The following is a 16,118-nucleotide window of genomic DNA, read 5'->3' as shown; positions in this document are numbered from 1 at the left end:
AGATGGAATTTGAAAATCATGAGAAATTTGAAGGGAAAGCAGTTCGGACTTTGCCATACTATAATGTGGGAAATGTAATCAGAAAAGCAGATAAATGAATTTGCATTTGCAATTTTCTTATGCCATAACTAGTTGAGAATAGAGAAGTATTGAACAATGCCAGTGTTTCACAAGCTTACTTGTTTCTGCTAAATTGACATGGTGCACAAATAGAGCACACAAAGTGCCAATGGTAAGAGTTCATTGTGTTCAATAGGAATAGGCACAATTAACATGACCTCTGCTGATCCAGAACTAATATGAGAAACACTTTCAGGAAAATATATTCAGCAAGTAACAAGTTATTGATTAGACAATATGTGATGAGGCAGACCAACAATCTGTTAACACTTAGCAGGAGAGTACTGGGTTTTGGATTGATTAATTTGCTAAAATTTGTTTTATTTTCTCCATTAACCACTCTAGTACCAACAGAAAGTTCAACAACATTCCATTTTCTTCAAAATGCAGCTATTCTATCCAATTACTATTTTAATCTGTCTTAAATAGTATGCTTTAACTATTCTTTATCATGCAACATATATTTTAATGTTTTAAGTTTCATTCAGTTATTTGCAAACACAGGCATTTTCTGCCATAGTGATTTTTTAGTTTGAAAAGTTGGGCTTGAAAATTACAGTCTTCACTTTACAGTAACAAAAACAGGGAAAATAAAGACTAGTAATTGAAACCATTATATGATGTGTTGACCAGAAGCATGATTCCAGAAGCATGAGATGACTATGAAGTTCCTCTTTCCCTCTGGAATTCATCACTCCATCTACTGGTTTGCTTGAGAAACAGCTAAGATGTACCAGGACTTATTAATGTTAGCAAAACTAAGACATTTTCTCTTTCCCTGTCCATCAAAGCAAAACAGGCAATTAAAAAAAAACTGCAATACAACTGACTGGAAGACAGGCGTGAAAACCAGCAACTATTTGGAATTATTCAAGATTAACACAGACCTTAACTTAAAAGTCGTGCGTTTTTTAAAAAAAATGGGTGTGTTTCGGAAATGTGCGTAGTGAGGGGATAACGTGGAGATACTAATGTTGGACTGGGGAGGACAAAGTTTAAAAATTACACATCACCAGGTTATAGTCCAACAGGTTTATTTAAAAGTAAACCTTTCAGAGTGCTGTTCCTTTGTTAGGTAGCTAGCAAGACAGGACCATAGGACACAGAATTTATAGTGCTTAAGAGGTATAGTTAGTAAGTTTGCAAATGACACCAAAATTGGAGGTGTAGTGGATAGTGAAGAAGGTTACCTCGGATTACAACGCAATCTTGATCATATGAGTCAATGGACTGAGGAGTGGCAGATGGAGTTTAATTTAGATAAATGCGAGGTGTTGCATTTTGGGAAAGCAAATCAGAGCAGACTTATACACATAATGGTAAGGTCCTAGGGAGTGTTGCTAAACAAAGAGACCTTGGAGTGCAGGTTCATAGCTCCTTGAAAGTGGAGTCACAGGTAGATAGGATAGTGAAGAAGGCGTTTGGTATGCTTTCCTTTATTGGTCAGAGTATTGAGTACAGGAGTTGGGAGGTCATGTTGTGGCTGTGCAGGACATTGGTTAGGCCACTGTTGGAATATTGTGCGCAATTCTGGTCTCCTTCCTATCGGAAAGATGTTGTGAAACTTTAAAGGGTCCAGAAAAGATTTACAAGGATGTCGACAGGGTTAGAGGATTTGAGCTACAGGGAGGGGCTGAACAGGCTGGGGCTGTTTTCCCTGGATCGTCAGAGGCTGAGGGGTGACCTTATAGAGGTTTACAAAATTATGAGGGGCATGGATAGGATAAATAGACAAAGTCTTTTCCCTGGGGTCAGGAAGTCCAGAACTAGAGGGCATAGGTTTAGGGTGAGAGGGGAAAGATATAAAAGAGACCTAAGGGGCAACTTTTTCACACACAGGGTGGTACATGTATGGAATGAGCTGCGAGAGGATGTGATGGAGGCTGGTACAATTGCAACATTTAAAAGGCATCTGGATGAGTATATGAACAGAAGGGATTTGGGCTGGCAGGTGGGTCTAGATTGGGTTGGGACTGTAACCTGGTGATGTGTGACTTTTAAACTTTGTCCTCGCTAGTCCAACCCTGGTATCTCCACATCATCCTCTCACTACACACATTTCTGAAACACACCCCTTTTTTTAAAAAAAGCACATGGACCAGTTGGACCAAAGGGTCTGTTTCTGTGCTGTACATCTCTATGACTCCATAACTGATGGGATGTATTGAACAAACCTAGATTGCTGAGTTCACTTTGTGTAGTGATCGGGCAGAACCATAACTTCTATACCTTTAATGTACTGCGTGTTTACTTTATGAGTAACTATTGCTGTGACAAGAAACCTTTCTGTCAGTGTTCTGATTAAGGTCATGTTTCCAGACAGATTCATGCTGCAGGTTACCTGAGTGTAGAATCATAAAATACAGACAGAAACCATTTGGCCCGTATTGCTTCTGCTAGCTGTTTGAAAGAACCATTCAAATTGTTCAACTCCCCAAATGTTTTATCTCTATGGCCTAGCTACTTTACAATTTTTAATTGTAGTTGGAATATTAAACAGTTAGTCCATTGTGTAGTAATTTGTCTATCGAAAATGGTATTAAAAGAAGGGTTTAAATGTGTTTTTCTTAAATTTCCCATTATTTTTACGAAATGGTTGATTCAATTTGAAGTGTGTAGTGTCATTTGAATACAATTGTTCAAAGCACGTTAAACTCATATACCTCAGATAACTGACATTGCACCAGTTAGTGTGATCTGGTTGCAGGAAATGTGTAGGCCTGAGGCATTTCTGATATTGGACCTTGGGCCTCACTTGCATCAAACCGGTGAGCGACTTACTGGGCAACTTGTGAGGAATTTTTGTGCATGGTACTCTGGCCGGTGGCAACAAAGTCAGGCCTGAGATATCAGGAAGGAGGAGAGCAACTAATAGAGGTGCAGTAAGAAGGATAGCTGGGACACTGACAACAATCTTCAGCAATTTGGTGTAATTCCTCCTGGCTGCACATATCAAAGAATCACAGAATTATGGAATTGTTACAGCACAAAAGGAAGCTATTCAGCCCATCATGTCTGAACCACCTCCCAGAATTACCAAGAACATTTATTTATAAAGCATATCTGTTTCATGGATACTTCTATGGTCTTTTTAAGAAACAGTGGCAAGGTCAAATGAAGATTATGCTTCTCCAAGATTCCTAGGGCATAGTTTTAGGGTGAGAGGGGAAAGATATAAAAGAGACCTAAGGGGCAATGTTCTCACACAGAGGGTGGTATGTGTATGGAATGAGCTGCCAGAGGAAGTGGTGAAGGTTGGTACAATTGCAACATTTAAGAGGCATTTGGATGGGTACATGAATAGGAAGGGTTTGGAGGGATATGGACCGGGTGCTGGCAGTTGGGACTAGATTGGGTTGGGATATCTGCTCGGCATGGACAGGTTGGACCGAAGGGTCTATTTCCATGCTGTACATCTCTATGACTATCTGGCTCTATGTCCATTGATTACCCACCTTCTGTTTCTGAAGATGCATTCTGAACATCTCCAATAGGCCCCTTCCTTTCTACATTTGAGAGCATCTATCTACTCTATTGAGGCAATGCTATTAACTGGCATTTATTCTGCAATAATGGTGCATTGGTGCTAAATTTGGGCTCCTCAGCTCCTGACCTTATTATCACATTGGACCAAACTTGGACAAAAGAGCTGAAATCAAGAGTTGAGTTGAGGTTGAGATCAAGGCAGCATTTGGCCAAGTATGGCATTAAGGAATCCAGGAAAACATTGAAGTCAATGAGAGTCAGGGTGAAAACTCTTCATTGGTTGGAAACGTACCGAGCACGGAAGAAGATGGCTGTGGTTGTTGGAGGTCAATATCGCAGTCTCAGGGAATCACTGCAGGCATTTCTCAGGATAGTGTCCGAGGCCAAATCACATTCAGTTGCTTCATTCACAATCTTCTCTCCATCCATCATACAGTCAGAAATAGGGATGATCACTGATGAGTGCATAATATTCACTGTTTGCAACTTCTTAGATACTGAAGCAGTGCATGTTCAAACATCCAGGCTTGGGTTAATAATGGAACAATAACACTTGTGTTACAGAAGGTTCAAGTAATGACCATCTTGAACAGGAGTTAATCTAACTGCCTATTCTTGACATTCCATGGTTCGAACATCAAAGACATCTCACTATCAACATTCTTGGGATTAACATTGCATAGAAACTGAACTGGATCAGCTATGTAAACTGCTATGATCTCAACTGATTATAATACAGTTTAAGTCAGATCCCAGAGTGAAACCTAGCTTGATAACCATAAATTTTAGTTTTGCAATTTGTTTACAATAGTGGTCATTCACTGAATTTACTCATAAGAGACTGCCAATGTGTTTTACAAATGAACATACAGATAGGAGTTTATTAAATTACACAAGAACTGCACAGAATAAGTGGATAAATTTTCCATTTCTTCAGCTTTTAATAGTTTTCTGTTGCTGGAAGTTTCTCCTCTGAAGCCAATAAGGCTATAAAATAAGATTAGATAGATTAAGATTAGATTACCTACAGTGTGGAAACAGGCCCTTCGGCCCAACCAGTCCACACAGACCCTCCGAAGAATAACCCACCCAGACCCATTTGCCTCTGACTAATTGACCGAATGCTATCGGGCAATTTAGCATGGCCAATTAACCTAACCTGCACATCTTTGGATTGTGGGAGGAAACCCACGCAGATACAGGGAGAATGTGCAAACTCCACACAGACAGTTAGAGAGAGTCATAGAGAGATGTATAGCATGGAAACAGACCCTTCGGTCCAACACGTCCATGCTGACCAGATATCCCAACGCAATCTAGTCCCACCTGCCAGCACCCGGCCCATATCCCTCCAAACCCTTCCTATTCATATACCCATCCAAATGCCTCTTAAATGTTGCAATTGTACCAGCCTCCACCACAACCTATGGCAGCTCATTCCATACACGTACCACCCTCTGTGTGAAAACGTTGCCCCTTAGGTCTCTTTTCTATCTTTCCCCTATCACCCTAAACCTATGACCTCTAGTTCTGGACTCCCTGACCCCTGGGAAAAGACTTTGTCTATTTATCCTATCTATGCCCCTCATAATTTTGTAAACCTCTATAAGGTCACCCCTCAGCCTCCGACGCTCAGGGAGAACAGCCCCAGCCTGTTCAGCCTCTCCCTGTAGCTCAGATCCTCCAACCCTGGCAACATCCTTGTAAATCTTTTCTGAACCCTTTCAAGTTTTACAACATCTTTCTGATAGGAAGGAGACTACAATTGCATGCAATATTCCAATAGTGGCCTAACCAATGTCCTGTACAGCTGCAACATGACCTCCCAACTCCTGTACTCAATACTCTGACCAATAAAGGAAAGCATACCAAACGCCTTCTTCACTATCCTATCTACCTGCGACTCCACTTTCAAGGAACTATGAACCTGCACTCCAAGGTCTCTTTGTTCAGCATCACTCCCTAGGACCTTACCATTAAGTCTATAAGTCCTGCTAAGATTTGCTTTCCCAAAATGCAACACCTCGCATTTATCTGAATTAAACTCCATCTGCCACTTCTCAGCCCATTGGCCCATCTGGTCCAGATCCTGTTGTAATCTGAGGTAATCCTCTTTGCTGTCCACTACACCTCCAATTTTGGTGTCATATGCAAACTTACTAACTGTACCTCTTATGCTCACATCGAAATCATTTATATAAATGACAAAAAGTAGAGGGCCCAGCACCAATCCTTGTGGCAGTCCACTGGTCACAGGCCTCCAGTCTGAAAAACAACCCTCCACCACCACCCTCTGTCTTCTACCTTTGAGCCAGTTCTGTATCTAAATGGCTAGTTCTCCCTGTATTCCATGAGATCTAACCTTGCTAATCAGTCTCCCATGGGGAACCTTGTTGAACGCCTTACTGAGGTCCATATAGATCACATCTACTGCTCTGCCCTCATCAATCTTCTTTGTTACTTCTTCAAAAAACTCAGTCAAGTTTGTGAGACATGATTTTCCACGCACAAAGCCATGTTGACTATCCCGAATCAGTCCTTGCCTTTACAAATACATGTACATCCTGTCCCTCAGGATTCCTTCCAACAACTTGCCCAACACCGAGGTCAGGCTCACTGGTCTATAGTTCCTTGTCCTTACCACCTTTCTTAAACAGTGGCACCATGTTAGCCAACCTCCAGTTTTCTGGCACCTCACCTGTGACTATCAAAGATACAAGAGGCCCAGCAATCACTTCTCTAGCTTCCCACAGAGTTCTCGGGTACACCTGATCAGGTCCTGGGGATCTATCCACCTTTATGCATTTCAAGACATCCAGCACTTCCTCCTCTGTAATCTGGACATTTTGCAAGATGTCACCATCTATTTCCCTCCAGTCTATATCTTCCATATCCTTATCCACGGTAAATACTGATGCAAAAGATTCATTTAGTATCTCCCCCATTTTATGTGGCTCAACACAAAGGCCATCTTGCTGATCTTTGAGAGGCTCTAATCTCTCCCTTTTGTCCTTAATACATTTGTGAAACCCTTTGGATTCTCCTTAATTCTATTTGCCAACGCACTCTCATGTCCCCGTTTTGCCCTCCTGATTTCCCCCTTAAGTATACTCCTACTTTCTTTATACTCTTCTAAGGATTCACTCGATCTGTCCTGTCTATACCTGACATATGCTTCCTTCTTTTTCTTAACCAAACCCTCAATTTCTTTAGTCATCCAGCATTCCCTATACCTAGCAGCCTTCCCGTTCACCCTGACAGGAATATACTTTCTCTGGATTCTTGTTATCTCATTTCTGAAGGCTTCCCATTTTCCAGCCGTCCCTTTACCTGCAAACATCTGCCTCCAATGAGCTTGCGAAAGTTCTTGCCTAATACCGTCAAAATTGGCCTTTCTCCAATTTAGAAATTCAACTTTTAGATCTGGTCTATCCTTTTCTATCACTATTTTAAAACTAATAGAATTATGGTCGCTGGCCCCAAAGTGCTTCCCCACTGACACCTCAGTCACCTGCCCTGCTATATTTCCCAAGAATAGGTCAAGTTTTGCACCTTCTCTAATAGGTACATCCACATACTGAATCAGAAAATTGTCTTGTACACACTTAAGAAATTCCCCTCCATCTAAACCTTTAACACTATGGCAGTCCCAATCGGTGTTTGGAAAGCTAAAATCCCCTACCATAACTACCCTATTATTCTTACAGATAGCTGAGATCTCCTTACAAGTTTGTTTCTCAATTTCCCTCTGACTATTGGGGGGGTCTATAATACAATCCCAATAAGGTGATCATCCCTTTCTTATTTCTCAGTTCCACCCAAATAACCTCCCTGGATGTATTTCCAGAAATATCCTCCCTCAGCACAGCTGTAATGCTATCCCTTATCAAAAATGCCACTCCCCCTCCTCTCTTGCCTCCCTTTCTTTCCTTCCTGTAGCATTTGTATCTTGGAACATTAAGCTGCCAGTCCTGCCCATCCCTGAGCCATGTTTCTGTAATTGCTATGATATCCCAGTCCCATGTTCCTAACCATGCCCTGAGTTCATCTGCCTTCCCTGTTAGGCCCCTTGCATTGAAATAAATGCAATTCAATTTATTAGTCCTACCTTGTCCCTGCCTGCCCTGACTGGTTGACTCACTTCTGTTCTCAGCTGTACCCATCTCAGATCAATCTCTTTCCTCACTATCTCCCTGGGTCCCACCCCCCCACCTTACTAGTTTAAATCCTCCCAAGTAGTTCTCGCAAATTTCCCTGCCAGTATATTTGTCCCCTTCCAATTTAGGTGCAATCTGTCCTTCTTGTACAGGTCACTTCTACCCCAAAAGAGATTCCAGTAATCCAAAAATGTGAATCCGAGGCTGGAATCGAACCTGGTGCTGTGAGGCAGCAGTGCTAACCACTGAGTCACTGTGTCGCCCTAAAGTAGATAATGCATCAATAAAGGCTGCTCTGTTATTCACTGAGATCCTGGCTGATCTGATACATCTCAACTTCACTTTCCTGCATTTTTCCCCATGACCCTTGATTCCCTTAAGTAAAAAATTCCATTAACTTACTTTGAGCTGAGAGAAGAAATTCTGCTTCATCTCTGTCTTAAATAGGCGACCACATATTATGTCCTCTGGTCCTAAACTCTCCCATAAGGGGAACAACTTTTCCACATGTACTCTATCAAGTTCTCTAAGAATCTTGTAAGTTTTGATAAAGTCACCTCTCATTCTTCTAAATAAGCACAGGCCCAACCTCCTCAACCTCTCCTTATAAGACTGTCCTTCTATATCCTGAGTTAGCTTTGTGAACCTTCTCTGGACCATGTCCAATGCCAGTATATCTTTCCCTTGATAGATGGATCAAAATTGTTCACAGTATTCTGGCAACCTGAATTTTTTTGGAAACTATTGAATGATTAGCATCTTTTGCTCTGAATCTACTTACATTGCCGATCCTTCTGTATATATTTGTTTCTTTTTATGATGCTGGACTCCTGATGCAATTAAACAGATGTTTATCTTCTCTTTTATCTTTTTTGCTCATGCACTGAGCTCTTTACCTTATACTCAACTCCATAGCAGTGACCCTCATTAAATTTTAATACAGCAAACTTCTGACATTCTGGCATCACCTTCAGAACAAATCTAAAATGAAACTCAAACTATGCTCCCTCCCCCACTTTCTTCACATACAGTATATAAATACAAATCAAACTTAAATCTATACATGGTTCTTTCCACTTTAGAACCCAAATTTCCAAATAATAACACGAACCTTTGTCACAAAATACAAGTGCAGGTCAGAAGCTAAGAAGTCTGTAACTTTTCATCTAACTCTCCAAAGCCTGTCCAAAATGTACAAGGCAGAAAATAGGCCATACTAATATATAGATTAGAAGCAGGTATAGGCCATGCTGCTCCTCAAATCTGCTCTGCTATTCAATAAGATTACAACTGATCCGACTGTAACCTCAAATTCCCATTCCTGTCTACAGCTGATATTCTTTCACCCTGCTTGCTCAACAATAATCAAATCTTTCCTCCAATCACTTATCTATCTCTGCCTTAAAAAATATTCAAAGAACCTGCTTCCACCATCTTTTCAATAAGAGAGTTAGAAAGAATTATGAACTTCAGAAAATAAATTGTTTTAAAGGGCTGACATCTAATTTTCAAATTGTAACCTCTGGGTCTTGATTCTCCCATAAAAGGAAACATTCCTCTCAATATCTAAACTGTCAACACCTCACAATCTTTAATGTTTCAATCAAGCCATCTCTTACTGTTCTAACACCTAACCTATCCAACCTTTCCTCATAACACAATCACCTCATTCCACATAATAGTTCAGTAAACCTTCTCTGAACTTCCACCAATGTATTTACATCTTTCTTTAAACAAGGTCACTAATACTGTGAATAGGACTCCAGATGCAGTCACAGCATTTCTATGTCCTTATGTAACAACTTATTTTCGTTCTTCGCAAATTTGGCAACCTTACCTTTGGTCCCTTTATCCAATTCATGTATATAAATTTTAAAGAACTGAGATCTCCAATTCCTATGGCACATCATTCATTACATCTTTGCAACTTGAAAAAGACCTATTTCTGTCTACTCTGGGCTATCTGTTAGCTGGTCAATCTTCTATCCATGCAATGTGCTACCTTTGTACATGAACTTTCACTTTCCACAAAAACATTTGATCTGGCACTTCATCAAATGCCCTCTGGAAATCTAAGTACAGTACATCCACTGGCTCCTTTCTAACTACAGCATGTGTTACCTAGACAAGGAACTTTAATAGACCGGTTTCCTAAAACTATGTTGACATTCCCAGATTATCTTGAACGTACCAAAGTGCCCTGCTGTGTCCCCCTAATAATTTTCTCAGGCATATGTCAGCTTGTAGTTCTAACAAGTTACTCACTACCACTTTTCTTTTGATTCTGATTTTGCTAAGTTCCTCCTTCCTTTCCATTTCTTGACTTATTATTGCTTGTTGAATATTTTACGAGTGTTCTGGAATATCTTACACTTTTCTGGATGAGTGCTGCTCCAACAAAATCAAACAGTTTGTAGGATCAAGGACATAGCAGTCTCTTGATTGGCACCTATCCTTCAAAGTAGACATTCACATCATCTATCAAGACAGCACTGTGTATCATCTACAAGGTACTCTGCAGGAACACACCACTTCTTTCAACAGCACCTTCTAACTCCTTGGCTCTACCATCTGGAAGGACAAAAGCAACAAACGCATGGGAACTTCACAACCTTTAAGTTACTCTTCAAGCCATACACTATGTTGACTTGGAAATAGATCAGGCTCCTTCAATGTCGCTCATTGAAAACTGCAGAACTCCCTTCCTAAAAGCACTGTGGTCTACCTACACTTAATGATTTGTAGCAGTTCGACTACAGCTCATCACAACTTTCTCAAAGGAGGGAAGGGTTGTACAATAATGCTGATGTAGCCAGTGACACTCACATATCACAAATGACTGAAGAAAAAAACCTGTCTTCCAATGCCTCTTAGTTGCTTGTTTTCCTTCTTCAATCAAGGAATAATAGATGTTTATTTTGCTATCCTCCCTGTGGATGAAATCATATAACCTTAGACCTTTTCAGCCAGAAAATGTCTCATGCCACTTCTGTGGCTGAAATTCTCAAGTATTCCCATTGTCTCAGAAATCACACCTTTTTTTTCTTTCCTATTACTTTTGTTTTAAATTCTAAGCCTTCAAGTTTGAATGTACTCATTTAGGAGTAATTATCTAAAATTACTATGAATTTGTTTTACCCACATAAAATCATTTCAACAATTTTTATTTAATTGGTTATTTGCATGATTGTTGAAGCAAATTGAAATAATTTACACGAAAATAGCTCTGAAAACACATTAATTAGTCCTTGTGTCTTGTTTTGGCATGACTAATTCAGCACCTAAAGAAGTTAACGATGTTTTGATGCAAACCATTATATGTAAATTTGCTCTCTAAAATGATACTAAAAATTTTCTCATGATTCCAGATCTTCTACTTCGAAATAGAGAATGATAACTATGCATTGTGAGTTTAACTTGGGCTGTTGCAATTCTACTCAGCAGGAACCAGGCAATGTAAACAGGGTTCTGCTTGACTGGCACCTGCACGAGAGTGAAAAAAAAATCCAGTCACAATTTATTATGTCAGGCATCATATGCAACATGTACTTCTAACCAATGGATAATTGAGCTGATTAATTTGATTTGATAGCTATGAATAAGTTCAGAATACAGAGAGGAAGATAACCAGTAATAAGGTAATATCTTGTTTTCTACATCATGTTCTTGAAGCAACAGATCACAGTGTTAAAGCTACAAGTCCAATTTTGTTCTGAATCACACAACACCAGATTATAGTCCAACAGGTTTAATTGGAAGCACTAGCTTTCGGGCACTGGTCCTTCATCGGGTGGTTGTGGAGTAGCACTCTGAAAGCTAGTGCTTCCAAATAAACCTGTTGGACTATAACTAAGTGTTGTGTGAGTTTTAACTTGGTACACCCCAGTCCAACACTGACATCTCCAAATCAATTTTGTTCTGACTAGAGTAGTTCTGAAGCTGGAAATTACTCATAGATAATATGTATAATTAAGACCTCAAGTCTTCTTTGAGGTAAGCATTGTGTATCACAGTCTCCCATAATGGATTTTATTAACTGTGTCTCTTGAGTGAGTGATCTTAAAGAGTTACTTAAAATTATGAAAAGTTTTGACAAAATAGACACAGAATGAGTGTGGGAAAGATCAAAACTAGAGTTTGTCAAAGAAAATAGTTACTAAGAGGTGAAATAGGCAATTCGGAAGAAACATCTTTACCCAAACAATGGCATGAATGTGGAACTTGCTAGCACGAGCAGTAGTTGAGGTAAACAGAATCATAGAATAGTGCAGCAGAGGGGAAGGCCATTTGGATCATTACAGCTGCACCAGTTCATTCAAAGAGGAATCCAATTGGTCTCACTCTGCCACTCTTCCCCTAAATCTCCTCATTATTTTCTCATCTCGTATTTATCCAATTCCCACAAATTAATGTTATTGAATCCATTGAATAAGGCAGTGCATTCTAAATCCTAACAAGACAGTACAGTACAGTAAAGAGGTTTTCCTTGTGTCACCTTTGATCTTTTTACCAATCACCTTAAATCTGTGTCCATTGGAAATTGACCAATCAGCTGTTAGGAATAGTTTTTCTTTATTTACTATCCTTAAGTCGTGGATGATTTTCAATACCTTTGTCAAAGCACTTTGGCACCTTCTCTGCATTATATAGATACAGTCAAGGGGAAGCTAGATAAGCATTTGAGGGCAAATGGAATATAAAATTGCAATAATTGAGTTAGGGAAGGGAGGATGGGAAGCATGTAGGAATTGTAAATACTAGCATGGACTCATTAGACAAATAGCCAGTTTCTGCATTGTATATTCGAAGTGATCTAAGTACTTACAAAGATTTATATGTGGTTCTATATAATTTAATCCTTGGAACTCTATTCCTGAAAAGTGGTGGAAACAAAGTCTTTGAATTTTTTTTTAAAGACAGAGGTAGATGAATTCTTGTTCGCAAGGGAGTGAAAACTTATCAGAGGTAGGTAAGAATATGGATATGAGATCACAATCAGATCAACCATGATCTTATTGAATGGAGACTGAATGTCCTACTCCTGCTCCTCATTTGTATTTTTGTATCATTTCCATAGAAATAGATTTGCATTCCTTTAAAATATATTTGTGATTAGCTTCAACTGATACATAACAGCATGTACAAAGCGCTGCCTGAAACATCAGCAACTATTACACAGCAAAGGACAGAAATTTGTTATTATTTGCAATGTATACATATATCATGGAAAAAGAATAAAAACTGCAAAGAATGAGTTGAGAATGACATCAATTTGGATTTCTCGTAACCTTGAAATTCAAAACAGTATGTGCAGAATAAGTCTGTAAGTGTAATATCGATATAAGAAAAAGGCTTTGCATGTGAAAACAGTGAATCATAGGAATATTTACCAAGACAGCTATCTGAAAGATTGATTTATTACCATATGTATAACTTCTTAAAAATTCAGAAATTACCAAAGCAATTACCAAGGTGATGCAAAAAAGCTACTTGCCTTCCTCCTTGTGATAGAAGTCACAAAGCTTTTGCAATGCTGCTGAACCACTGCATACAAGTAGCTTGGCACATGACCAACTGTGAAATCCCCATGATACTTGTTATATTTGCATTCAGAATAAGACAAAATCACTATTCAAGTCACATATTCTTTTTTCCTTCGATCTTGTTCTTCAGGAAGCACTACCTAATCTTTAACATCCTTAGATACCTTTATGTAAAGGCCTAGAAAAAAAAATTGCATGCATGACCTGAAAATGCAAAGATGCAGAAACTGATCAGAATTGATGGGGAAAGCAGACTGCTGCTTTGAGAAAGTTGCAGCAGGCTATTAAGATCCACAGCTTGAAAACTGAAGATTCACCCATATGGAATGTGGACAGATCCTACTAATTCACTTCAATTCCAGAGCGTATCTGTAAACATTTCTAAGCATTTGGCCAATGTGGTATCTAAGTTAACAAATACATTGTGCTGTTAAATACTGTGAGGTTTCAATGTTGTTTATGATTTGTATTTATCCTACACAGTAAAATGCTAACTATTATTTAATTATAAGGAGAACACATGATCTACTCCTCTTGACCACCACCCCGAACATCCTACCCTATTTTCCCCACTGAAGGGGCAATTTATTTTATTCAATTGGTGTTGGCAAATGTTCCTTTTAATCCTATTAATGTTGTGGGGATTGCATACACACATGGCCTCAAGGCCCAACCCACTGAAGTATGCAGTGGCACATTGTTTTTGACTAAAATAAATTGCAACTTATTCACCCACAGGATGTGATTTCATAGTAGACGAGCATTTATTCTCCTATTCCTTGTTGCCTTTGAGGAGGCTAGTGATCAACATTGCCTTTAACTACTGCAATCTGTATGAAGCCAGTCCCAAAGTACTGAAGGTCGGGAGTTCCAAGATTTTGACTCAGAAAGGATCAAGGAATAATAATGTGTCTGAGACAGGAAACATTTGGAGCTGATGCACCAACTATTCTTTTCTTTTAAGTCGTGTAACTCCTTTGGTCAAAGGAGTGGGTGGCACGGTGGCACAGTGGTTAGCACTGCTGCCTCACAGCGCCAGAGACCCGGGTTCAATTCCCGCCTCAGGCGACTGACTGTGTGGAGTTTGCACATTCTCCCCGTGTCTGCGTGGGTTTCCTCCAGGTGCTCTGGTTTCCTCCCACAGTCCAAAAATGTGCAGGTCAGGTGAATTGGCCATGCTAAATTGCCCGTATTGTTAGGTGCAGGGGTAAATATAGGGCAATGGGTCTGGGTGGGTTGCGGGTCGGTGTGGACTTGTTGGGCCATAGGGCCTGTTTCCACACTGTAAGTAATCTAATCTAATCTAAATGCTGCCTTGACGTCAAGGATAGTGACTCTCATTTCACCTCATCTCTGGAGTTTAGCTCTTTTGCCCATGTTTGGACTATGTCTGTAATATGAAAGGACATGAGTGGCCCTGGTGGAACTAAGATTGAGCATCAACATACAGGTTATCGACGAGCAACTGCAGCTTATTAACAGTGCTGACATTCCCTTCTATCACTTTGCTGATGACTGGAATGATGATTTGGACTGCCATAGCTGTCAATTAACTGTCCAAATAAATGTATGGAGTTTAAAAAAAAACATTGTGCTAGGTGTTTGGGAGTTCTTCTTTACATAGCCATTATAGGATTTGTGCAACATGATTGATTTTCCCAAACTATGATTTTCACAATCAGATCCCTATCAGACTGTCTGGCGTTTCTGTTATTGTTTCAGTATGAATACAACTCTAATAATAATGACACCATCCAGGATAACACACCCTACTTGTTTGGCATAATATCCACAAACATTCGGCCTCTCCTCCAACATACAGAAGCAGCAGTGTATACCATGCACAAGATGAACTTCAGAAATTCACCAAGGCTACTTAGACAGCATGATCCAAACACAAACATTACCATCTAGAAAGGCAAGCACAGCAGAAACATGGGGAAACTGCAATACCCCTCCAAGCGAATCACTATCCTGCCTTGGAAGTATGTCATTATTCCTCCAATGTTGCTGGGTCAAAAATCCTGGAACTCTGTCCCTAAACTAATACATGAGTCTACCTACTCCAATAGATTGTAATATTTCAAGAAGTCAGTTCACCACCATTTTCTCAATTACAGCTTGGATGGGCAGTAAATGCTGGCTCAGCCAGTGATACCCACAGACTATGAGGACTTAAGAAGGCTACCTTTTAATGATAACTTTCCACAGTGTTCTGTTGTACTTTGTTAGCTATTTCCAATTGAGCCTGTCACATTTATGCTGACCAAAATGTAAAGGACTGATTTTGATAACATCTTTCACCTCAATGCTAACAATTTGTTGATTCAGTGGAATATTTGTATCATTGTTCAAATCTGGTAATCTGTTCAGCTTTTCCGAGGTAACTATTTGTCATAGATGTCGAAATGTTATTCCTGTTTCCTAATCAGAAAACTTTGTAATCTAGGTGGTGCATTTGTCAGTAGTTTGCAGCAAATCGTTTGTCATAGTTTTTGGTTAGTTTCCACAGTGAGTTGGTTGTCGAACAGAGATATGTGTGGAATATTGTGTTACCAAATACTAGAGCAAGTGTCTCCTGCTCTGTATTGGAATAATCAGATTGAATTTGCAATAGACTTTTGGATAGAAATGCAATACATTTGCCATCTTGCATGATGCATCTCCTAACCCTTTTTGTAAAGCTTTCTGCCTCCTGCCTTAAGTTGTAGTACTACAGGGTTTGGTTCTTTTGCTGACATTGCTTGTTTGAGAGACTATGTATTTTGATGGTCCTCCTGCCATACGAATGGAACATCTTTCTTTCGGTGCT

This window comes from Chiloscyllium punctatum, chromosome 9, assembly GCF_047496795.1.
Source record: "Chiloscyllium punctatum isolate Juve2018m chromosome 9, sChiPun1.3, whole genome shotgun sequence".
In the NCBI taxonomy this organism is placed as follows: domain Eukaryota; kingdom Metazoa; phylum Chordata; class Chondrichthyes; order Orectolobiformes; family Hemiscylliidae; genus Chiloscyllium; species Chiloscyllium punctatum.
Note: the sequence above shows the minus strand (reverse complement) of the source record.